Here is a 24,279-nt window from a genome sequence, read left to right as displayed (position 1 = left end):
CAATGAAATGAACAAGTGGAAAGAAAAAATAAAACACAAATATTGAAATGTTTAAGAGAAAGTAAGAAATTTCCAAAAATCCGCATGAGTATGTCTGAATGACAGATAGAAAAAGTTTCGAATCTAATACGAATCATTTTGATTTACACTCGCCATTATCTTGCATGTACGTACGCCCTATACTGTTCTGAAGTACGAAATACAGTGAGTGGAATTTACAAATCATATGAGGATCATATGAACAATCAAATATTTAAATATTCACAAATTTTTCAAACGGATAATTGAACTATTGAGTAGGACTCATAGTGTATTCTATTGCCAAGTGTCATTAATTTCATAAACGACATCAGGCTTTTTTATCGTATTGAACGATAGCTGAATTGATTACAATTTTTATTTTGTTTTGACTTAGCTGGTAAAACTGTCTCATTTGAATTGATCCCCGAGTTGTTAAGCGAAGAATCATTCAGGCTCAATTGATACTAGCTGGTATGCAATTATTGTTAGTCATGTTGTCATAAAGAGTTGTTGTTTTTTCCATGTATATAATTATTGCACATAAGAGCATCTGTTTCTTACAAAATAAACTTTTAGTCGATAATATGTTCTCAGATCCAACCTCTCACAAAAGACCAGATCACACAGTCCTGAGTAATCACAAGTGAGGCCTGCCGATTGGCAGTTAAGAGTTATAACAACGATTTAACAGGAGAGAAAAAGGACTGCTTTGTATCTTTCTCTTCTCTTCTCTTCTTTTCTTTCCTTTCCTTTCCTTTTCAATCCTTAATTATGTTTAGCAAAAAGTAACGATGAAGTTGGCGGGTGGCCTTTACGATGATTGCAATTTTCTAAACAACCCTTCATCTAATATTTTATCCCATGAAAGTTTACTTAACCTACCAAGAAAAAAAACGTAAGTCAATTTTTGAATTCATAAACATATTGGAATCATCAATCGTATGTCGTTTCATTGTGTTAAGTTGAAAAGCAATGAGAGATCACGTATCGTGAGGGAAGGTGACAGTAAAATCTTGATTATGAATGCGGGACTATTCAAAATAACCATTATTTTGGTGCATAACTGGTATTCTGTGCTTTGAATGAATTCGGCAGAAGATGTATAGTTCGTTTCATATTTTTAAAACTATTAAATAAACAAAATAGTAGGTATTTCGTAAAGTTGGAATCAAATCATAAACTCATAAAAAATTCAGATGTTTCCTATCAAAGATGACTTTATCTGATAATTATTTTACGTTTATGACTTACAATGTCATTTGTCTAATCTCATATCATATATTCAAGCGTATTATTGGACATAATTTTTAAAGAAAAATATTTACATTTCAGTAGATACAACAAAAAACCAAAAAAGACGGTCAGAGTGGGGCTCGAACCCACGACCTCATGATTAACAGTCATGCGCACTACCAACTGTGCTATCCGACCTTAAGATGCTTCTGGTGAGGCTCGAACTCACGACCTTCCCCTTTCATTTTATGAGAGGGACGCTACCACCAACTGAGCTACAGAAGCTTGGTTAGTGATTAGTATTTACAAATTTATATCATAGCTAAAGTTTGTATTTTAACGCTCACATTGTAGTGCTTATATAAAAATTTATTCCTAACTATAATGAAGACGGGACGATAAATGAATCCTTTGATTTTTAGTTATGCTCGTTTTAATATTAAACTAAAATTAACTGATTAATACCTTTCCAGATGATACAAAGTTTCTACGTACATATATGATTCATAAAAAGTTAGTGTTTAAGCAATTGTTACTTCCTTGTCTTCATTCATGTTCTACATACACCAGAAAACGACTTAAAAGTAATTGAAACAGCCGAAAATGAAAGACATTATTAAATATAGAAGCGAAATCAATCTCTGTTTGTATGATAGCACGCTCATTAAAACAAATAAACGCAAAAAGAAATTCTTTAAATTGAGGCTTTAAATTTTGTTTTTGCTGTATTATTTTTCAGGAATAAAAAGAATAATAAACCATTTTAAGATTATCAGTAGAGCATTATAGTCTACAGTGAAACAGAAACTCTTTTAAGTCTAATGTGGATGAGGTCTTTTAAATGAGTAACAATATGAATTTCACTACAGTACATTTGAATGTACAAAAATGTTTTTCCGTTGCGGGGAGTCGAACCCCGGCCGCGTCGGTGAAAGCGACGAATCCTAGCCGTTGGACCACAACGGATTGCTTGTTGACCAGCAGATAATGCGTTTAACAACTTACTTATAGTCAGATACTAAATCTACTTTTTTTATTACTTTCGTTTGCATGTACACCTTACCTATACCTAGGCCAAGCCACACTTATACCTCGCAGCGAAACCACCTCTTCATAATCATTGCATTCAGTCAGTCCTTCACAACTGCATACTATACGAATGCTTATTTGAACTCTTAATGATCACTCTCGCTTACCACAATTGTTTCCTTTCCCTTTCCCTGTTCCTTTTCATTCTAGTTTATTTCAACACTATGAATATTTGTTAGTTTATCGGGTTCGTATTAGTCTTTATTAAATAACCATTCTTTTAACGTTGTATTTCTTTTTTTTTTCTTATATTCCAGAAGTATCAAATCTTTATTGACATCGTCATCATCATTAGGGCGGCAAATGGCTTTATCATTATATATAAATCGTTTCAACGTAGCTAGCCACGTACAGAATAGTTATCTTTCCATTGTATTCCCTTTTAATGAATTATTTATTCAGTCTAAGAAGTCAGCAATGAGTGATTATATACCTTGCTTGCTTCAAACAAATCCTTGTGAAATCTTGTCAACTCAACAAACGATCATACATAAAAAACGGTCTAAACGATCTAATCATATAAGGAAATGCTGAAGGATAACGTAAGTTCTTTCTTCTTTCAGTTGCCGGCTTGACAAACAGTACACTCAGTATACATATTCATTACTTGAATTGAATCAACCCGCAAGCCAAGTCGAGTCATTCACGTATTATCTATAATTTTTTCATATACATTAGTACGAATCCACTATAAGATCTTTCAGTTCTTTAGAGCGTATATAAATTATATACAAAGACAGTGGTTGTGAATAAAATTCAACAAGCGAAATCACGTAGATGCCTTTTAAGTTCTTAAAAGTGAATCAGAATGTTGAGCCATTCTTCCCCACTGAACGCTATTTACCACCAAATAGCGAAAATATTAGAAAAGATGAATTCAGTTACGATAAACGGATGGAGAATATGTTATTCTACTACTTTGCCCTAAGACCGAAACGAGGGATGTCTTTAATTCTCATGTCAAAAAGAGTCCCGTTGAAGGGCTATCATTTGAGCCAATTTTATATATATAATAGATTCTTGGCTGTATGATTTGATGACTAATGCGTTTCTTTTTTTTTTTTTTTGTCCTTGACCTCACTCAGTTAAACTCAATGCCAAAGTCAAAGCTATTGCCGAAAAAACGGCGAGCAAATGATCGAAAATCAACCAAACAAGTAGATTTGCAGGAGCCCAAGTATCATCAATAGTATTTAAATTGATATACATGGTACCTTGAAATTGGTCAGCATTTGGTTACAGATGATTTTACCTTTCGAGAATGGTTCATTAAATTTAAATACGCTTATTTGCAGCGCTTTAGAATGAAATATTGTATCAATGTATTCGGTAAAAAGACGGCAAGAAACATAGATAGAGATAGAGACAGAGACAGAGACAGAGACAGAGACAGAGATAAAGACAGAGCCTGATATAATTTCTTAGATACCATCAATATTGAATATGACTGAATAATTGCAATCCTTCAACAGAGATTTTCTCTTCGATCTAGTATCGTATATGATATATGATATATGCACACGAAAGAAGTCAGAAATAATACGACACGGTTAAGCAATTGACGAATGTTGCTTAAATTCGTAAATGTTTACATAGGAAAGGAGGAAACTGAAACATAGAGCTGCTTGTTATATTACAAACCATACAAAGGCCTTCCCTTTACAGTTTACAAAATGAATTCGTTCGTACGATCGCTAGATAGTCGGCATAATAGAGGGAAAACTAAACGAACACAACAATACTACAGTACTCAGGTAAAATTCTTAAATAAAACAGAATAAATTGCAGTGATAAACATTAGTCTCACGGAACAGGGTGCTTAGAGAGTGCACGAATTTAAGGTAGGATGTACGCGAAGCAACCTGAGGACGCTTGTAATGCATGTACTATGGACAAGCGAACAGCTTTCAGTAATTGGATTGTTTTGATAGGTTTGGATTCTACTTAAACTGCATAGTCAAGACAAGTATAACAGTTTGAGACAACGTATATTCATATACAGTTGATTATTCAGTATTGAAACCAACCATTACCGTTTTCATATATATTGTCAGAGCTTCCCCACTTTCTACTTGATTTAGTGATTGGCAAGCGAATTCGTTAGAAGACACGGATTTGACAACGGTAGTTTTGGATTTCAAAAGACAAAGACGAAGAAGAATGATCAAAATAATTGTGTAGTATTGAAAATTCTTTTGCTAATAAAACGGTATAATGAATGAATGGAAAATCTTGAAACCGTAATACAAGAAAGTTACATGTGTTTCTTGGCTAGCCTATCGCTCAAAATCTTGCAACGATCCCCTAGAAGTTCGTGACAATGTTTGGTATGTCAATTTTGTCTACTCAAACACAAACACAAATACAAATACAAATACTGGCTAAATATAGATTTCAAAGATGGCTGTACGAACCTGAACCGTAGCGCTTGTTATCGCAATCTCGTTCACTCATGCAAACCTGTTGATTCTCTATTTGTCATAAACTTTAACGCTAAAGAGTTCGTTTCGTTGATATGAAATTCGATACAGTGGATCTGCGCAAAGCTACAGCGATGGATACTGGTTTTTAAACCCATTCATATACGCTAAAATTGACTGACATCAGTCAAGCTTTTTAGATTTTGTTGAGGTTTCCAACTATCCGACAATAACTCCATAGAACATCAACGCTTCAAGCGATAATTTACATCATGAACGATGTATTTTCTCTGTATACATACTGAAGCTCTATAATTCCTGCTCCCAAACCTCTCGATAATGGTGGAGCACGTCATCCATCTTACATCTTAGCATTGAATATATGCTAAAAAGCTTTTCATTTAATATATATATATATATATATATATATATTATATCTTCTATATAAGGTTCCGGAATAATTTTGCATGAAAAAAGTTCCTACCAAAAACCTCCCGGTCCAAGGAAGAAAAAGTTACTGTTGAAGAGTAGATTAGAAAGTCTAAAGCTTATAAGATTATGCTCCTATTCGCTGGTTTGCTGGCTAAACTATATGCTTCGGCGTTTTGAGCCTAAGTGAGATATTGCACTATACTGAATCTTAATCGATCGTTGCTAAACATTGTTGAAATGTCGTTATTGTTTCTCCTTAGCATGGGAATCTTACCAAGTGCTAAATAATGTCTAATTCCAAAAGATACGAAGTGATTGAATAGATTGAAGCAGTTAGTATTCGAGGGATTTTAGTCGAATAGTATTGTGTTACAAGGAACACGTATATTGTGACAATCCTTTGCTAGAGTATTGTGAAACTAGATGAATGTATGAATCAATGAGTTACCATCTTGACCGGTTTGTATAACCTTTCTGAAATATAGAATAGTTGCAAAAAAGTACTTTTATAAAAAGCCATTGTGGCACTACAGTTTACACCAAGTAACATACGTTTTTCCAACATTTTCATAGCAAGTGTCTAGTCATATCAAACGTCAAAACTCATTGAAAGCTCAATTACATAAATTCTATTGTCATTTTATTTAGCTAATCCGGTCGCAGGATCTGAGAGTACTTGCGTATAAAGGTAAGGTAGACTCCAAATTTACTAAAAATAGCTTATTCAAATTATAAATTATTACGCTCGGTCATACGTTGAGACTCCGTAAAACTTAACTGTGACATTGTCCTCATAGATCTCAGTAATACTGTATTTTATAAGGCTACACTATTAAAAAACAAGTAGATTAAATTTAATTGTTATTCTATGAAAATATACAACCGAATTAGCCAATAAGGTCAACAACAGGAACGTTATAGACGGCATTGTGTAGCAATATAGTAAGAAACCTTGTTAGTGCGATTAACACAATGTTTTATGATGCTTCTCATTGCGGTTAGATTTAGTTAAGATAAACTTGAAACTGCTTCTACTAATTTCATTGTTCAAAATCCATTTAGAGAAAACACGATACTTATGTATTGCTAACCTGGGATTGAAGCATTTACAACAAATGGATCTTCAATAACTGGTTACGAAGAAATATATAGAAGTTATTAGTGAACAAATCCCAAAATAATGAAGTCTTATCAAGCATTTTGTTTGCGTCTGTGTTACTCAAAAAAGAAGTAAACAGAATTTTATCGAAAGACAAGCAAATCTTTGAACTCAAGAATGAGACTATTCATAACAATGGTACGCCAGCAATAAAATTGCAGAACAGTTTTGCTAATGCTAAACTATATCTATTGCTATCAAAGTTTCCTTCGACTAGGTTAACGATGCTTAGTACGCCATATAAAGCAGTCATTTGACGTAAGAAGCACGTAGACGAGCGTTCTTCTCACAACAGTACATAACTACCTTATTTCGATTCACATAAGGAAGCGAGGAAGAAGGAAGCTAAATTATGGTATTGATTCTTTTTCCAATCTTCGTTTCAACTCCCTGTGATTGACATCTTCCGTTCCCATTAATCGCCTTTCGTACAAGTCTGCTACAGCCATGAAAAGTTAATCGCTCCGGTGGCTTTGTGTCTAATGAATTAATACTTCCCAAGCCCAAACACATTCAATGATGAAGTGATATATTGCATTGCATTGCATTGTATTCCAAATTAAGATTATTTCTACTATTTCGGTGCACTTGGGATTTGTTTTGACATATTGAATTTATTGTACTATTCGTTCTCGTTAACATATAATATATTCCTTTTGTGAATATTTAAAAGAGAATACGGAAGATGGAACGCTGAACATTGAACATTGGAACCATAAGCAGACAGTAGATTCGTCAGTCTTATCCAGTGGTTCCGAATGTGAAACGTGGAATATTTCCTGTAATAAAGCAAGGCTTGGATTGACCTATTTCTTCTGGGTACATTGGAAATCATTAGAAGCATGAAAGGAAGGGACATCTCATCAAAGCCTTATTATAGCTCATACATCATGCATTAAGTGAATTAGAATGAAAGCTTGCTAACATATAAATTTGGATATAGTAACCGCAATTATAGCCTGTATACACATGATTCTTCCTTAGTATAGGGGTAGTACACCAGCCTGTCACGCTGGCAGCCCGGGTTCGAATCCCGGAGGGAGAGTGATTCTTTTTTTGTGTGGTTTTTTATTTTTTATTTTTTTTTCGTTTTTTCGTTTTTTCCTCATACTTGGGTTCTTCCTTGCATTTGAGAACGCCATTCGATTTTGCGTTTCTAATACTGTTTTGTACATGGCTTTCTTCATATTTGGCTGTTCACTCAGAGTCATATTCATTAAGTGCAAGTAGATGATGATGATGCATGCTATCAGGTGAAATGAGACAAAAAATTGCTAGTAAACTGACACTAAGCAAACTAAATGAAACCATCAACAATGAATAGGATAATAGCATAGATGTAGAAAAAAAAATAAACATTCATCATCCATTGGATGGTTCTAAAAAAAAAGAAAAGTTGAAAAAAGTGAAGGCTATGACCGTGCCAAGACTCGAACTTGGGACCGTCTGCGAACATTGAATGTTAAGCAGAAATTATAACCATCTAAACCACACGGCCTTCGTTGATGGCTTTCATTGTTTGCAAAAATAATTACTTATTACAATCGTTGCCGTTAAACGGACGGTGTGGCACCATTTATATACTTCCTTTTCGTCTCTTTGGGATTTTACATGAATAAATGATGATAACAATATTTATGCAAGTACCAGAATTGAATATGTAAACTGTTGAATGTGTTAATCGAACTATACTGTGAATACCTTAAGGGTTAAAGAGAAAGCAATCATCGGTTGTTTACGGGCAACATACATGTTTGCCCTATTTGTGCATAAATCAAAGTTTTGTAAATAAGGAATAAAAATGTAAAATTAAGTTATTAGAACAATATGGGCATGTGGTGTAGATGGTTATCACGCTTCCTTAGCATGGAAGAGGTCCCAGATTCGAGTTCTGGCTTGTCCAAGTTTTTCTTTTTTTTCTTTTTTTTCCGTTTTGTCGTTATTTCATTGTTTCACTATTTTGCTTTTTTTTGCTCTTGTTCCAGTGTTACAATTTTGGTTTGTTTGTTATAAATTTTATATATTGCGTTCACTGGGTTTATCATACAGGGTGTTTTACACTATGTTGGCACTATGCAATAAAAAGACATTGCTTCAACAAAAGATCAACAAATAATTCAATCAAAGAGCAAATGAAATGGATTTTAAAAAAAATAAATAAAAAATAAAAAAATAAAAAAATTAATGGTCACAGCCAGGCTCGAACTGGCGACATTCGACTTATTAGATCGACATGATAACCAACTACATCATGCGACCACTTGTTGGAGACGGACGTCTTTGGCTTAATTTTATGAAGTCACGCTTTTACTAATTTCTTTCCTTCGTCCTTACTTTTTTATACGTATTCGATATCGATTTATATGCATGCTTGTCAACAAAGCGAAAGAAAAAGAATAAACCGAAATATTCTGCGTATTAGTTTATGAATCTTGTCATAAAAAAACGAACTTTAAATTCAATAGTAGCAACTGCAAACAACACATCCGTCGAACCGAAAACAAACAGTCATGAAAAATAAGTTAGTATAGTTAACTTTATTTTTAAAAGGGACCACTCTTTCTAAATTTTAACAGAAAAAACCAAAAAAAAAGAACCGCAATAAAATAAAACACTGTTGGTACATAAAAATCGACAGCACAAAAGAAGAAAAGTGTTAGCTAACGTAACCATAACATTTCACACGAAATTACATTAAACGCCGTACAAAATATTTGAAAAATGTAGTTACTTAAGCAAGGCCTCGTGGCCCAATGGTCAAGGCGCCTGACTACGGATCAGGAGATTCCAGGTTCGACTCCTGGCGGGGTCAATTTATTTTTTCATTTTTTTTCTCTCTAAATTTTTTGCTTTTCTTTTTATATCCATCTACGGCCTTAAAAATGTCTCCACTTTGCTTTTCCTAAATATCATCTTGAACAGCTTTTTATTTACTACTCTATGTCACAACTCATATACGATATTACTAATATTTTAATATATTATTATCGTATGGCAATAAGGATTCATGAATGTAATGAATAAACAAAGAAACTATTTAGACAAATGAAATAGGTTTAGACAAAGACTTTGTTACAAATTATATAAATGCGCAAATTACCTGGCAAATCTTCAGATTGGAAGATTTGACTGATCTAGCTAAATAAATCGTTCATACAACTTACTTAGTGAATCAAATCCCTGGAAGCTATTGCTATTTTTCTAATAGAATAAAAGCATCCAATTTAAAAGTCAAACATACAATTTAATGAATTGTTATTACATACATCTTTTCCACTGAATACTTATTCTCATAACAAGTGAGATTCAACCTGTGACAATTGCAAGCTATGATTTGAGAAATAGAAATAAAAAAAGGAACTCCCAAGGCGAGACTCGAACTCGCAACCTTCTGATGACCTTTCATAAGAGTCAGACGCTCTAAACCGATTGAGCTACCCGGGACTTGTTGTAGTAATAAAATACATTAAATATATGACCCATTTAAAAAGAAGCGATGAATTTACATTTAATGTACGTTGCAAAAAGCAAGATTTTCCGTCAGGGGGAATCGAACCCCCGCCGCATCGGTGAGAGCGATGAATCCTAGCCACTGGACCATGACGGATCTGTGGTGTTTTATGCGTTTTAAGTTTTACTATCACTTCCCAAATTTCTGTATTTGCCTCAATTTGAGAAACAATGAATTACTTTGGTTTAATTATGTACATTTCAAACGTGGCATTACGGCAATCTTTTTCACAATACAAAACTCAATAAAGAAATTAAATGACTATATATTTTTTATCGTATTATACCTATAAAACCTTTTAGTTTTTACCGTAAATGAACCTCCAATTCAAATTTGGTAGAACTGGCCTAAGCAGTAACTTCTACTTTAAAGCTTTTTTTTTTAAAAAAAAAAAAAAAAAAAAATTTTTATACATATAAAGTTGCGAGTATTCCTGCTTTGCTTATTATATCCACAAAAAACTATTTATGAAGCCAGAATCAAACAACAAAAAGCGATCAGTGAGTATAAGCAGTCGACGAAATTCCGATCCATCCAGCTGGCCTTAGTAATAGGTACAACAAAACCTGTTCAGTTCAATTCTAGAATTCATGTAAAATTCATTAAAATACTTCTCTTGCGCCTTAGTACGTCTGCTTTTATTTTTTTTTATGTGGCAATGATTGCTTGGTTGCGGCTTATTTATATGATCCAGAAACAGAAATCAATTCGAATGATTTTATTGTTTGTACATGACAGAAGCCGGTCGTCCTACAGAACAAAAAGGCTGGTTACATTTGGAAGTTGACCAACCCCTTGTAATTAAGAGAATATCAGCTCTTCCGAATGATGTACTTTGCTAAAAGTAACGTTGCCAGCATGATCTTAAATATCTGAATATATAGTATGCCTTATAATATATGTTTAGAATCATGTATGATTGTAAAACTTGATATCCAATAATTTGGAATTTTATTAATATTTAGCAAAAAATGCCAATATGGTCCAAGACACCATCATGCATCAGTAGTAAAAGTTTAATGCTATTTGCGTAATCTTGAAGGTTATATTGCTTTCTTCGCTTATAACAATGCCTGGTGCTTTATAATGGCTTTTAGCAATGAAATGAACACGTATAGCTTAGGTCAATAACGAGACAATTTCGATTCGTTTGTGTAAAACTCTGACAGTAAGTACTGATTCCAAAACGATGAACAGTTTCATTGCGAAATTTCCGTCCTCAGAGTGGATTGCCGAGTTTGTCATCTCTACTACCTAAATTATATGTATTTAACAAATTGCAATTTATAAATAAATGCACATATCCGTGTAAAATGAAAATGCATAGCTTTCCGAATATGTATTATAAAGAAATTACTATGCTAATGAACTTAATTTATCATGTCCTGCACGACGAAGTCCTAATAGAAAACAAACTTGATTCGAACTCATTCGAGCCGACTGTCGGATTCCTGAGCGTAAAACTACGAAGTGCAGGGGAGGCAGGAAATTCGTTTTTGAAACTTCTGTAACTTCAACAAATGTAATCCATGAGTATAGCAAAACATTTGGTGAAACAGAAAATCAGTAATAATAACTCGTTATAGCCTGTAACGATTCCTTATTTTAATCATTGATATGAACTTTATGAACCATAACTAATGAAGATAACTTTGGGTTCCCCCTGTCGCAAATATTTGGGGACCGATCTTAAAAAGGATCGCAATGGAACCCGATGTTATTGGTATTGGACTTTCATCAATAAATGTTCTCGCTAAAAAAAAACTTTTAGAACACTCTTGATCTATTCATTCAATTCCAAAGTTTCATAGAGCCAAATTTTGGAGCAAATATAGCTATGGATAATTCGCATGAATGGAAAAGCTTATGATCTAAGGAAGCATTTAGGATTAATCTATGCTATTATGTGTGCTTTCTTTCTCTATAAACAAAATAAGCCATACAATTGCTCCGTACATGAGTTGAACAATGTTTTTTATCTCATCCGTCGAACAAGAAATATTAGTAACCGGGCTAAGCCCACCCACCGTACCACACCACCACTTGAGTGTCGGAACATACCACGTTTATTCATATAAAGTTATTTTAGTTAATTGCATGTAAAAGGCTACAGTGAAGACAGCCAAGACAGTGAAAATTAAAACAAAAGGGTTTGACGTGTTACGTACAGCCCATCCTGCTTGCAATTTATTTTTCAGTAAAGTTTTTTACGTAAAAGAAAGAAGCTGACAACGAAATAATAAACGATCGTGATATCCGTATTGCGTCTATGTTTGTTAGTTATTTGTAATTTCTTTTATTTTTTTAGTCACTTCATTTCACATCAGCATTTATTTAACATGAAGTGAACTATCTCTCACGAGCCTAACCCAAGTGTTCAAATCGTACAGCTCTCTCAGTAAACAAACGCAAAGTTAAGAAAGTATCTGACGAACGTTATTTGAAAAAGATATATATATATATATATTATTTCTAAATACCTTAATAATCTTCAGTGAAGCAGAGTAATCATTCTGACTAGCATTAAACTAAGTTTTTTTTCCTATTTCTTTGCTAGCATAGTATTAATGATGCTAAATGAAAACGAGCTCATATCAAAGTACGCACTAAATCTGAAGTAGACGTTGCCCATAGTAATGTAAATAATACGATAACTGAAAGCCATTTGACTTCAAAACCAATGTTCCTTTCTTTGCTTTTCCATTATTCAAGTAGAGCAGACTCAGATAAATTTTATAATCACAGAGGACGACCGAAGTAAATGCCTTGAATATGTGAGTTCAAAAACGTTAGCGATAGCACCCTTCACATAAACGATATTGCTGCTTAATGAATAAATGCTATAATGAATTTTACTATTACTTCGTTGGCTTTTTATACACGTCTTTTTTGCGGCACACAGCCTGGAGAGATAGCAGTAAAACACTAATATTCTTTCACATAATACCTTCAGAGTGCAAGACACCAGCTCTTCCTAAAGAAACCCCCAACAGAACATCATTCTTGGCTGAAATATAAAAACGGTAGCACCTGTTTATTTACTAGTTGTGTTTTTTAATTTATTCTTTCAGTGGATGCTCAGTTCACTGCTTTAATGTTAAAATAAATAATTAAAGCTATCATTCATGCGTAGCCATAATTATAATGCTTTCTTCCTAGCCGTCGACAATAAAGATTTTCTTTTTACCTATCCTTCGATATATAATGTCCCTCGACTTTTTTAAATCACGAAGTAACTTTTAAGCTGCTGTAACATGTTTTCAGCTTTGCTTGACAAACACGCTTTGTTTGTTGCATGCAATCATTAAAGAAAGGCCTGCATAGCTTAGTCTTCATACCTATCTAGTTATTCTTATTCTGGTAGATTGAAATATTGATAATGCTTTTATCATAATTATACCAACGCCTTGACACTTTAAGAATAATCATTTGTATTTTTTGACAACAGTGACCTAAAAGAACTTGCCAATCCGCTCAAGCTTGATTCATTTAACCAAGGAGATTTTGAGAATTGAGGTCTTTTTTGGTAAACCGAAGGGAGAGGTACGAGCATTTACATCTGATTTTCCCAAAATCAAACATAAATGAGGAGAAAATGCCATTATGCATATTCAAGCTGGGTCAAGGCCTTGTCAATTATAGGATCTGAGATTTATTTATTTATCTCCTAGCTACCCAAGTACTAGAATCAGCATGCGTTTGAAAAGTGATCTGTATGAAACCTATTTATGGCATAGCATATAGGAAAGATTCGATGATTCCTATTACACACATTCGTTTCCTCTTAATTAATTCTTAGTAAAATATACTTGAATTTTGCTGCCGCATAATTATACCTCATTGAACCTCACGGAGAACTGCACCATCAATTTGTATCTATATTCTTTTACCTGAGTTGCTAAGCTGTGCTTTAATCAAAAAAATAATAAAAGTAGTTAGCAATCACACGTGCTTGGTAGCAATAGTGAGTGTAATATCCAAGACAAATGAATATTTAAACCAACTATGACTGTTCCCATACATGCCTTAAATTATAAAAAGAGAAAGACATCTTACAATATCAGTATCAATCAATTAATCAAACATGATCATTCATTTTGCTGGGTCTCAATACACTCAAACTATTTTACATTATTAAGCTAAGCTGGCCGATGAAAATCTACTAGTTCACTTCGGCGACTTTAAGCTACAATGCAGTTAGTTCCATCTAGTTCTGTCTCAATGGCTATCTCTTCTCCTTGTCTTAGTAACATTAGTAGAGAACGGACATGTAAAAAAAATCGTTGGATGAATAATTGAAGCAAATAAAAGTATATAGATATTGCTATAGAACCTTTGAAAGTGAACGTTGTCTATTCGCATGACGATAGTTATATCAATAAACAATTTGGATTGATTGCATGAACGGATGGATAAGATACCCTTGGCTATTCACTAAATGTAACCATCCGACATGTTTTGTATATGATCGTATCTGGTTGAAATAAAGAAATACTGATCATCAAGATCAAAACCTCACATAAAATAATGTGACCCAGGAATATCTTTAGCACCGTAATGAATTAAACAAGTTAATTTCGTTATGGGAACCAGCAGTGACTTGACCAGTAAAGTCTTGTCAACTTGATTCGTATCATTTTTTTACTTTTTATTTTCACATCCATTCTTGAGTGTAACTATCAAATTTGTGAGAACGAAGCATCTTCCATCCCGTTTACAATAGCAAGAGTCAAACAACTATAGAGAGACACGTCTCAATGTGCAGTATTTAATTCTCGTTTTTTGTTTGCTGCCTTTACGTTTTCAAGACAAAACGCATTCCTCTTTTGCCGTTTACAGGAATATGCATTAGCTGAAAATATAAGCCTTTTATGGACAGCAACTGGGAAATCGAGTTTATTCTCAGTGCAGCATTTTAAAATAGGTTGGCGACCTGTAAGTACTGACTGGCAAGGTGTGTACAATATATGCTCTGATGAATGAATTTGACATGTTAATGCTGTTCACATCATACCATACACATTCTAAATTTACTTTTAACGAAGAAATAATACCGTTGTTTGTATACACACGTGTCAGGTCGTGAATGCTAGTAGTCATCACATTGCAATTACAATCGCGAGAAGGTGGGCAACATGCTCATACAAGCGCACAAGAGTGAGTGAAAGAGTCAGTAAGTCAGTCAGTCAATCAATAAATAGGCAAGGCACATTATCTAAAATCATAATGGTTTACTTTTTAGCATTGCTATACGCTGCTGGGAAAATCTGGTTCCAACAATACAAATGGTATCTAACAGCAGTGCAGCTCTTCGTATTTCCTATCTTGGCAGTCTGCTTCATTGCGAATTTATCATTCATATATTTACAAATGCTTATACATGTTTACAATTTTAGGAATTTATTCTTTAGAAGTTGAATTTGTTTGAGTTAAGAGTTAAAGGCGTGCAAAAGCAATTAGCTAGAACAATTAAACAATAATTATGATTAGGTGTGCCACAGTACCCAAAACTTACATGCACCATCTTATAATAGACATCAATAGATACATAGACGAGCGAGTTGCTAGAATAGCTTGTCAATTAAAAAAGGTAGACATGCACTATTTTGCCAACGTTATTCATTATGCTTTCCTTCCTCCCTCAAAACAAAATAGTAGACAGCAAACTTATTACTCGTTCATGCAAAGAAGTACAGCATGAAAGCATACTCATAATTTGGACGATGCGCGAACATCAAAGTGTTCAAAGAACAATCTGCTTTATCAACGAAAAACGGTAAATGTTCATTGTGGTTTTTTCTATACGGTAATTTTTATTGTTGGTTATACGTACATAACTACTATAACTGTTTCATCTTTCGTGCCTTTATGGATCTGTAAATTTGAGCATCCTGTTATTTTTTCATTTTAGTCGTTACAGCATACCGATTAGCAGCTTTTCAATTGGAGCGGTTCCATAATGAACCCACCCAATGTGTTGTTCGTCTGTGTATGCCTTGACCAACCATTTTTTAATATAATTAGCTCCAAAAAAACAATTTCTTTGACGACGAGACTCGTTTAGTGTTATGAATATAAATGATTATCAAAAGCTAGCTTTTCTTTACTTATTCCTTCCCTCCGGCAATGGCAAAAGCAAAAGCAAAAGCAATTGCATAGGATTATTTTATAGAATTCTTCCAACAACGAATCGAAAATCAATGGGAGAATGATCGATTATCCCGCAAACTGCAGACGCTTTTCAACGAAGCGTTTTATGTCTTGTGGTAGCTGTAAGTATCAGTTCATTAGCTTTATTAGCAATATGTATGCGTAACTTTTTGAGAGAAGGACATTGGAAAAACAAAGGCAAAAGGCAAAAAGCAAAAAGCAAAACCACACATCTCAACAATAATACTAACAAAATCTCATCCTCACTAAAGCCTGCTAGTTTTATCGTCTAAATTCAATGAAAATTGCTTACACCCAACGCCTGGAATTGCTAAATCGTAAGTGCCAACAAAAACGAAATACTTTATGAACGCTTATAAAGTCTATAAAGTCGCCGGCTGTACCAAGAAAAAATCTGTTCGATTGCTCAATTTTTTTTAAATGGTCATTTCGCTCAACTCCATGATGAAATGCGATGCAATCTACCGAAAGAAATAGATTTAATTAAGATGCAAATCGTGTCGTCCATTTTTATTTTCTTTTCTTTTGTTTCGGTTCATTTCGTTTTCGCTACTATAGCTTGAATATGTATGTATCTACCATCCATACTATGCTATGTATGCTCTTGTTGAATTATTGCAGTTTTCGGTGGGGATAAATGCGGTCATTGCTGTTTCATTAGCTTGAGTACGAAAAGAATGATTATTTTTATTTTTCATTTTTCATTTCCATTTAGTAATATATTATCAGAAAACATGCGACATAGATATGCAAGTATTCATCATATTCGCAACCGCCCGACTTCACTTGGGCTTTGTTTGCAGTCCTAGTCGCAATAGCAGCAGGTAGGAACAGCAAATGGTAAATAGTAGCACTGGTAACTTGATCGAAGAAATCTGAGATTTGTCTTGGAGTTACTAATACCGTCAAACTTCATAAACCAGCTGTAACAGAATGCATACGAATCTTAGTCCTGCTTTCATCGAGCTTCTCTTTGTTTAGATTTCTTAACAATCTCAGTTCTCTCACGTATTGCCTCATGCCAAAAACTTGTCCCTAGTTGACTCGTCTAGTTTTTTTTGCAAACTCACAATGGTATCATTACTATCATTTACTAGGTACTAGGTTTTTTTTAATAAATGGACCCTGTCCTACCTACCTAAATTTAGTAAGTATGGCATATATGTATATACATCCAAAAATCTAGGAACGAGCCGTGATGTGATGTGCAAATACTTGAACAGTTTTCTTTGCTGTTCGGCTGTAACATAGCTAAGCAATTTAATGTCGTATAGTAGTGCGAAACTTGTAATACGTGATGAGTACAGTAGAAATGTTTTTTAAGCTCTTCATTGGGAAGACATTCATCTCAAATGATGGGATGCTTTCGATTGAATTGACTCATATGATCAGGCCTACAAGAATTCATTATTTATATCCTATAGTTTCCGCCTTGCGACAAGACGTTTATTCTACTACTTCTTCAGCCAATTTGCTTTTCTTATGGTATAGCCTTTGCCAATGTTTATTTAATCCATTCCTTTTCAATTGTTCTTTGCCCTGTAAATGAAGAATCTCTGATCAACACTTTTTCAATAGGCTCCCAGATGAAACGATAGAAACCGATTTCATGAAGGGCTTTTTGATATCAGAATATTAGCTTTATTTTATTTCGCCCCGCATGTGGAAACCCTCGCGAAGGAAGAGATGAGACTTTAGAAGCTACAGTTCATGGTACTCATTATTACCATTATTAGTAGGTATATATAGATATATACATATGTATTCCCTCAACCATTATAAAAAATGTTATATATCATTAAAAGGATTTTTAGAAGTTACACTATTCTATGATTTAATGATTTAATGTTATAAATTAATTTTATTTGACATTGTGCCTCGAAGGGGAATAACGTAACTACCAGCTTTTTATTAATCTCCTAAGACTTCATATATTAACTCAATGATATAGAGGTGTACAATAACTGATGATAACTATCAGTAGCTTTCAGTGATTGTTGGCCTTCAAGTTCAAGGCACGCAAGCTACCGTGTTGATTAAAAAAATTAGAAAAAATTACCCGAAGTCCTATATTACTTCTATATGGGTTACATCCATAGTCGTCTCGCTTTAACTGGATAACGCTCAATAGCAAGACTAGTCGAAGAAGAGCATTCTAATCTAAACATTAGGCAAGCTGCTGTTACTCACTCTATAGCCAGGAAATAAGGTAAAGCTATTCTTTTGCAAACTCTAATTTATAAGCTTATGTAGTTCATCCTTCCTATGTACCAAATTTAAAGCAGTCGTTAATGTCAATTGGGCCTACTTGGCGCCGATTAGGTCAGGTATATAGCTGGTACTTAAATACCGAGGGAAAAGAGGATCATCAAGTACGAACGAGTGCCTAGTACCTGGAAGTAATTAACTAAACAATATAATTAAAGTAGATTTTTCAAACTACCTGAGTCCTTAATGAACCCCATTTGAGAGTAAGGTTTGCATTGTTAATGAAACCTACACAGCTGCTGGTAAAAATTGAGGAAGTTTATTCTATTCTTCAGAAGAAGCCTAGCAACGACTTTTGCAGCTTTCATTTATTGAAAGCGTTGTTTTATTTATTTATTTTTTTTTTTATCAAAAAGCCTTGGAGGCAATGCAATCTCGGCGCTGGTCACGCACAAAAAGTTTCAATCTCACTAGTGCAAAGAAAGAGATAATTATTCCAATGTTGAGCTTAAGTGATTAATAAAGGATAGTAGTAGATATGGTACAATATGCCAAACTTTTAGTGAAGTACGACCTTTTTCGTATTTATAGCGGTAGCTACGTACAACACTTATTTTAATCAATACTATTTTCGATTTCTGTGAGTTCACTGCTTCAGTAAATTTGAAGTGCCTTTTCAAATTGTTTGTCTCGAAGTGTTTTAAGTGAAACGGATATGCACAAAACTTACTCTCTGCTAGGGTTTTTCAATTTAGTATTCATAATATTCGATTATGTTCTTCATGCAAATCTTATTCACGATTATTGGCAATCGTAGAAAAAGCGGAGCTATCATTCAATAAACCGAAAGCTTTGAGAGTAGGTGAATCTTTCGATTGTACGGTAAGTTGATTTGAGCCGTTTATATTTTTTACAATTCGCATATTGTTTGTAACAAGACAATTAATATGTCTTTATCAAGCTTACAATCACTGATTGCGGGTGTTATAGCTGTCAATGAGGTTTGCTTTTTATTATTATTTGGATAAGCCTTGAGTTTGTGATATCCTAGATTTTAAACTTAAATTAAGTAGACAAAAGAACACTTTTTTCCTCATTATGCTTAAATACAATTTATACTCGTAGTTAATTAACCGTGACTGGAAAAATCTTGTAATCGAATGTACTTGCTTTTTGCCAGCATAAAGCCCTAACTAAAAGAATCTGCTCTTATGGAAAGAAAGCTCTGTAATTCAATAGTCTCAAACCATTCATTCCAAGCACAACTGAGATAATCTTGATTTCATTTCAATTTTGCAGATGTTAACAGACGTGAATTTATAAATTGCTCTAAGGTTTCTCGATTCTAGTATCTCGAAAAGTAAACACATTTATTTGAATGGTCTTTTATTTCAAGAGTCAGCTTGCATTGTCTTCCCAACTTCCTTAAGTTCCTCAGTTGTTTTACGAACTAAAGGTACTTATATTACAGAGGTAATGAGTTATTTACTATGTTTGGATGAATTAGATAGAAGGAACTATTACCAGTATTGTAGCTTTTTTCATTTTGCTTTTTCCTTTCTATCCGAACTTTCAATCCGAAATAACGAAGGCAGCCATTGTTTTTGCAGAATACGACTTGCATTATCAATCTATTTTCAGCTCGATTTCGTATACTGTTGAATTTAGAAGCTGCCTATTTGAATTTCAACTTGAAATAATTACGAATAAGACGATGTATACAGATCACAGAATAACGCTCATTGACAGCTTTATTAAGCCCTCATAATAATATCACTGGGCCTTCAACACAAACTCCTAACCAACTTTCGAGAAATAAAAAACAACCACTATTCATATAATATTTTAAATAATTTTCTTGGTAAAGCAAGCTGTTAGTACTAACATTTTTCAAAAATTACGCATTATTTCATTGACACGATTCATCAAATGGTTACTCCATTAATGCATCAAGTATCGTTACAAAACAAGCAGACGTACTAAGGCGCAAGAGAAGTATTTTAATGAATTTTACATGAATTCTAGAATTGAACTGAACAGGTTTTGTTGTACCTATTACTAAGGCCAGCTGGATGGATCGGAATTTCGTCGACTGCTTATACTCACTGATCGCTTTTTGTTGTTTGATTCTGGCTTCATAAATAGTTTTTTGTGGATATAATAAGCAAAGCAGGAATACTCGCAACTTTATATGTATAAAAATTTTTTTTTTTTTTTTTTTTAAAAAAAAAAGCTTTAAAGTAGAAGTTACTGCTTAGGCCAGTTCTACCAAATTTGAATTGGAGGTTCATTTACGGTAAAAACTAAAAGGTTTTATAGGTATAATACGATAAAAAATATATAGTCATTTAATTTCTTTATTGAGTTTTGTATTGTGAAAAAGATTGCCGTAATGCCACGTTTGAAATGTACATAATTAAACCAAAGTAATTCATTGTTTCTCAAATTGAGGCAAATACAGAAATTTGGGAAGTGATAGTAAAACTTAAAACGCATAAAACACCACAGATCCGTCATGGTCCAGTGGCTAGGATTCATCGCTCTCACCGATGCGGCGGGGGTTCGATTCCCCCTGACGGAAAATCTTGCTTTTTGCAACGTACATTAAATGTAAATTCATCGCTTCTTTTTAAATGGGTCATATATTTAATGTATTTTATTACTACAACAAGTCCCGGGTAGCTCAATCGGTTTAGAGCGTCTGACTCTTATGAAAGGTCATCAGAAGGTTGCGAGTTCGAGTCTCGCCTTGGGAGTTCCTTTTTTTATTTCTATTTCTCAAATCATAGCTTGCAATTGTCACAGGTTGAATCTCACTTGTTATGAGAATAAGTATTCAGTGGAAAAGATGTATGTAATAACAATTCATTAAATTGTATGTTTGACTTTTAAATTGGATGCTTTTATTCTATTAGAAAAATAGCAATAGCTTCCAGGGATTTGATTCACTAAGTAAGTTGTATGAACGATTTATTTAGCTAGATCAGTCAAATCTTCCAATCTGAAGATTTGCCAGGTAATTTGCGCATTTATATAATTTGTAACAAAGTCTTTGTCTAAACCTATTTCATTTGTCTAAATAGTTTCTTTGTTTATTCATTACATTCATGAATCCTTATTGCCATACGATAATAATATATTAAAATATTAGTAATATCGTATATGAGTTGTGACATAGAGTAGTAAATAAAAAGCTGTTCAAGATGATATTTAGGAAAAGCAAAGTGGAGACATTTTTAAGGCCGTAGATGGATATAAAAAGAAAAGCAAAAAATTTAGAGAGAAAAAAAATGAAAAAATAAATTGACCCCGCCAGGAGTCGAACCTGGAATCTCCTGATCCGTAGTCAGGCGCCTTGACCATTGGGCCACGAGGCCTTGCTTAAGTAACTACATTTTTCAAATATTTTGTACGGCGTTTAATGTAATTTCGTGTGAAATGTTATGGTTACGTTAGCTAACACTTTTCTTCTTTTGTGCTGTCGATTTTTATGTACCAACAGTGTTTTATTTTATTGCGGTTCTTTTTTTTTGGTTTTTTCTGTTAAAATTTAGAAAGAGTGGTCCCTTTTAAAAATAAAGTTAACTATACTAACTTATTTTTCATGACTGTTTGTTTTCGGTTCGACGGATGTGTTGTTTGCAGTTGCTACTATTGAATTTAAAGTTCGTTTTTTTATGACAAGATTCATAAACTAATACGCAGAATATTTCGGTTTATTCTTTTTCTTTCGCTTTGTTGACAAGCATGCATATAAATCGATATCGAATACGTATAAAAAAGTAAGGACGAAGGAAAGAAATTAGTAAAAGCGTGACTTCATAAAATTAAGCCAAAGACGTCCGTCTCCAACAAGTGGTCGCATGATGTAGTTGGTTATCATGTCGATCTAATAAGTCGAATGTCGCCAGTTCGAGCCTGGCTGTGACCATTAATTTTTTTATTTTTTTATTTTTTATTTATTTTTTTTAAAATCCATTTCATTTGCTCTTTGATTGAATTATTTGTTGATCTTTTGTTGAAGCAATGTCTTTTTATTGCATAGTGCCAACATAGTGTAAAACACCCTGTATGATAAACCCAGTGAACGCAATATATAAAATTTATAACAAACAAACCAAAATTGTAACACTGGAACAAGAGCAAAAAAAAGCAAAATAGTGAAACAATGAAATAACGACAAAACGGAAAAAAAAGAAAAAAAAGAAAAACTTGGACAAGCCAGAACTCGAATCTGGGACCTCTTCCATGCTAAGGAAGCGTGATAACCATCTACACCACATGCCCATATTGTTCTAATAACTTAATTTTACATTTTTATTCCTTATTTACAAAACTTTGATTTATGCACAAATAGGGCAAACATGTATGTTGCCCGTAAACAACCGATGATTGCTTTCTCTTTAACCCTTAAGGTATTCACAGTATAGTTCGATTAACACATTCAACAGTTTACATATTCAATTCTGGTACTTGCATAAATATTGTTATCATCATTTATTCATGTAAAATCCCAAAGAGACGAAAAGGAAGTATATAAATGGTGCCACACCGTCCGTTTAACGGCAACGATTGTAATAAGTAATTATTTTTGCAAACAATGAAAGCCATCAACGAAGGCCGTGTGGTTTAGATGGTTATAATTTCTGCTTAACATTCAATGTTCGCAGACGGTCCCAAGTTCGAGTCTTGGCACGGTCATAGCCTTCACTTTTTTCAACTTTTCTTTTTTTTTAGAACCATCCAATGGATGATGAATGTTTATTTTTTTTTCTACATCTATGCTATTATCCTATTCATTGTTGATGGTTTCATTTAGTTTGCTTAGTGTCAGTTTACTAGCAATTTTTTGTCTCATTTCACCTGATAGCATGCATCATCATCATCTACTTGCACTTAATGAATATGACTCTGAGTGAACAGCCAAATATGAAGAAAGCCATGTACAAAACAGTATTAGAAACGCAAAATCGAATGGCGTTCTCAAATGCAAGGAAGAACCCAAGTATGAGGAAAAAACGAAAAAACGAAAAAAAAATAAAAAATAAAAAACCACACAAAAAAAGAATCACTCTCCCTCCGGGATTCGAACCCGGGCTGCCAGCGTGACAGGCTGGTGTACTACCCCTATACTAAGGAAGAATCATGTGTATACAGGCTATAATTGCGGTTACTATATCCAAATTTATATGTTAGCAAGCTTTCATTCTAATTCACTTAATGCATGATGTATGAGCTATAATAAGGCTTTGATGAGATGTCCCTTCCTTTCATGCTTCTAATGATTTCCAATGTACCCAGAAGAAATAGGTCAATCCAAGCCTTGCTTTATTACAGGAAATATTCCACGTTTCACATTCGGAACCACTGGATAAGACTGACGAATCTACTGTCTGCTTATGGTTCCAATGTTCAATGTTCAGCGTTCCATCTTCCGTATTCTCTTTTAAATATTCACAAAAGGAATATATTATATGTTAACGAGAACGAATAGTACAATAAATTCAATATGTCAAAACAAATCCCAAGTGCACCGAAATAGTAGAAATAATCTTAATTTGGAATACAATGCAATGCAATGCAATATATCACTTCATCATTGAATGTGTTTGGGCTTGGGAAGTATTAATTCATTAGACACAAAGCCACCGGAGCGATTAACTTTTCATGGCTGTAGCAGACTTGTACGAAAGGCGATTAATGGGAACGGAAGATGTCAATCACAGGGAGTTGAAACGAAGATTGGAAAAAGAATCAATACCATAATTTAGCTTCCTTCTTCCTCGCTTCCTTATGTGAATCGAAATAAGGTAGTTATGTACTGTTGTGAGAAGAACGCTCGTCTACGTGCTTCTTACGTCAAATGACTGCTTTATATGGCGTACTAAGCATCGTTAACCTAGTCGAAGGAAACTTTGATAGCAATAGATATAGTTTAGCATTAGCAAAACTGTTCTGCAATTTTATTGCTGGCGTACCATTGTTATGAATAGTCTCATTCTTGAGTTCAAAGATTTGCTTGTCTTTCGATAAAA

The 24,279-nt window shown here is 33.7% G+C and overlaps 17 non-coding genes across 17 annotated transcripts; 7 read left to right on the top strand and 10 right to left on the bottom strand.

Moving 5' to 3' along the window:
• Positions 1–1,379: 1,379 nt before the first annotated feature.
• On the bottom strand, positions 1,380–1,452 carry SOMG_20257. Its single transcript has one exon. It is a non-coding gene; the product is annotated as a tRNA-Asn (tRNA).
• Positions 1,453–1,458: 6 nt separating this feature from the next.
• Positions 1,459–1,539, bottom strand: SOMG_20256. Its single transcript is given in 2 exon segments — positions 1,459–1,494; positions 1,502–1,539. It is a non-coding gene; the product is annotated as a tRNA-Met (tRNA).
• Positions 1,540–2,148: 609 nt separating this feature from the next.
• SOMG_20255 lies at positions 2,149–2,220 on the bottom strand. The gene has a single exon. It is a non-coding gene; the product is annotated as a tRNA-Glu (tRNA).
• Positions 2,221–7,328: 5,108 nt separating this feature from the next.
• Positions 7,329–7,399, top strand: SOMG_20254. Its single transcript has one exon. It is a non-coding gene; the product is annotated as a tRNA-Asp (tRNA).
• Positions 7,400–7,769: 370 nt separating this feature from the next.
• Positions 7,770–7,852, bottom strand: SOMG_20253. The gene is given in 2 exon segments: positions 7,770–7,805; positions 7,815–7,852. It is a non-coding gene; the product is annotated as a tRNA-Val (tRNA).
• A 331-nt stretch (positions 7,853–8,183) lies between these two features.
• On the top strand, positions 8,184–8,257 carry SOMG_20252. Its single transcript has one exon. It is a non-coding gene; the product is annotated as a tRNA-Ala (tRNA).
• A 282-nt stretch (positions 8,258–8,539) lies between these two features.
• Positions 8,540–8,613, bottom strand: SOMG_20251. The gene has a single exon. It is a non-coding gene; the product is annotated as a tRNA-Ile (tRNA).
• A 480-nt stretch (positions 8,614–9,093) lies between these two features.
• SOMG_20250 lies at positions 9,094–9,166 on the top strand. The gene has a single exon. It is a non-coding gene; the product is annotated as a tRNA-Arg (tRNA).
• Positions 9,167–9,714: 548 nt separating this feature from the next.
• SOMG_20249 lies at positions 9,715–9,798 on the bottom strand. The gene is given in 2 exon segments: positions 9,715–9,750; positions 9,760–9,798. It is a non-coding gene; the product is annotated as a tRNA-Lys (tRNA).
• Positions 9,799–9,889: 91 nt separating this feature from the next.
• On the bottom strand, positions 9,890–9,961 carry SOMG_20248. The gene has a single exon. It is a non-coding gene; the product is annotated as a tRNA-Glu (tRNA).
• A 10,792-nt stretch (positions 9,962–20,753) lies between these two features.
• SOMG_20247 lies at positions 20,754–20,825 on the top strand. The gene has a single exon. It is a non-coding gene; the product is annotated as a tRNA-Glu (tRNA).
• Positions 20,826–20,916: 91 nt separating this feature from the next.
• On the top strand, positions 20,917–21,000 carry SOMG_20246. Its single transcript is given in 2 exon segments — positions 20,917–20,955; positions 20,965–21,000. It is a non-coding gene; the product is annotated as a tRNA-Lys (tRNA).
• A 548-nt stretch (positions 21,001–21,548) lies between these two features.
• Positions 21,549–21,621, bottom strand: SOMG_20245. The gene has a single exon. It is a non-coding gene; the product is annotated as a tRNA-Arg (tRNA).
• A 480-nt stretch (positions 21,622–22,101) lies between these two features.
• Positions 22,102–22,175, top strand: SOMG_20244. The gene has a single exon. It is a non-coding gene; the product is annotated as a tRNA-Ile (tRNA).
• A 282-nt stretch (positions 22,176–22,457) lies between these two features.
• On the bottom strand, positions 22,458–22,531 carry SOMG_20243. The gene has a single exon. It is a non-coding gene; the product is annotated as a tRNA-Ala (tRNA).
• Positions 22,532–22,862: 331 nt separating this feature from the next.
• SOMG_20242 lies at positions 22,863–22,945 on the top strand. The gene is given in 2 exon segments: positions 22,863–22,900; positions 22,910–22,945. It is a non-coding gene; the product is annotated as a tRNA-Val (tRNA).
• A 370-nt stretch (positions 22,946–23,315) lies between these two features.
• On the bottom strand, positions 23,316–23,386 carry SOMG_20241. The gene has a single exon. It is a non-coding gene; the product is annotated as a tRNA-Asp (tRNA).
• Positions 23,387–24,279: the final 893 nt, after the last annotated feature.

The sequence above is a fragment of the Schizosaccharomyces osmophilus genome, chromosome 3 (assembly GCF_027921745.1).
Source record: "Schizosaccharomyces osmophilus chromosome 3, complete sequence".
NCBI lineage: Eukaryota > Fungi > Ascomycota > Schizosaccharomycetes > Schizosaccharomycetales > Schizosaccharomycetaceae > Schizosaccharomyces > Schizosaccharomyces osmophilus.
The sequence above is the reverse complement of the archived record's forward strand: the minus strand, read 5'-3'. Positions and strand labels throughout refer to the sequence as shown.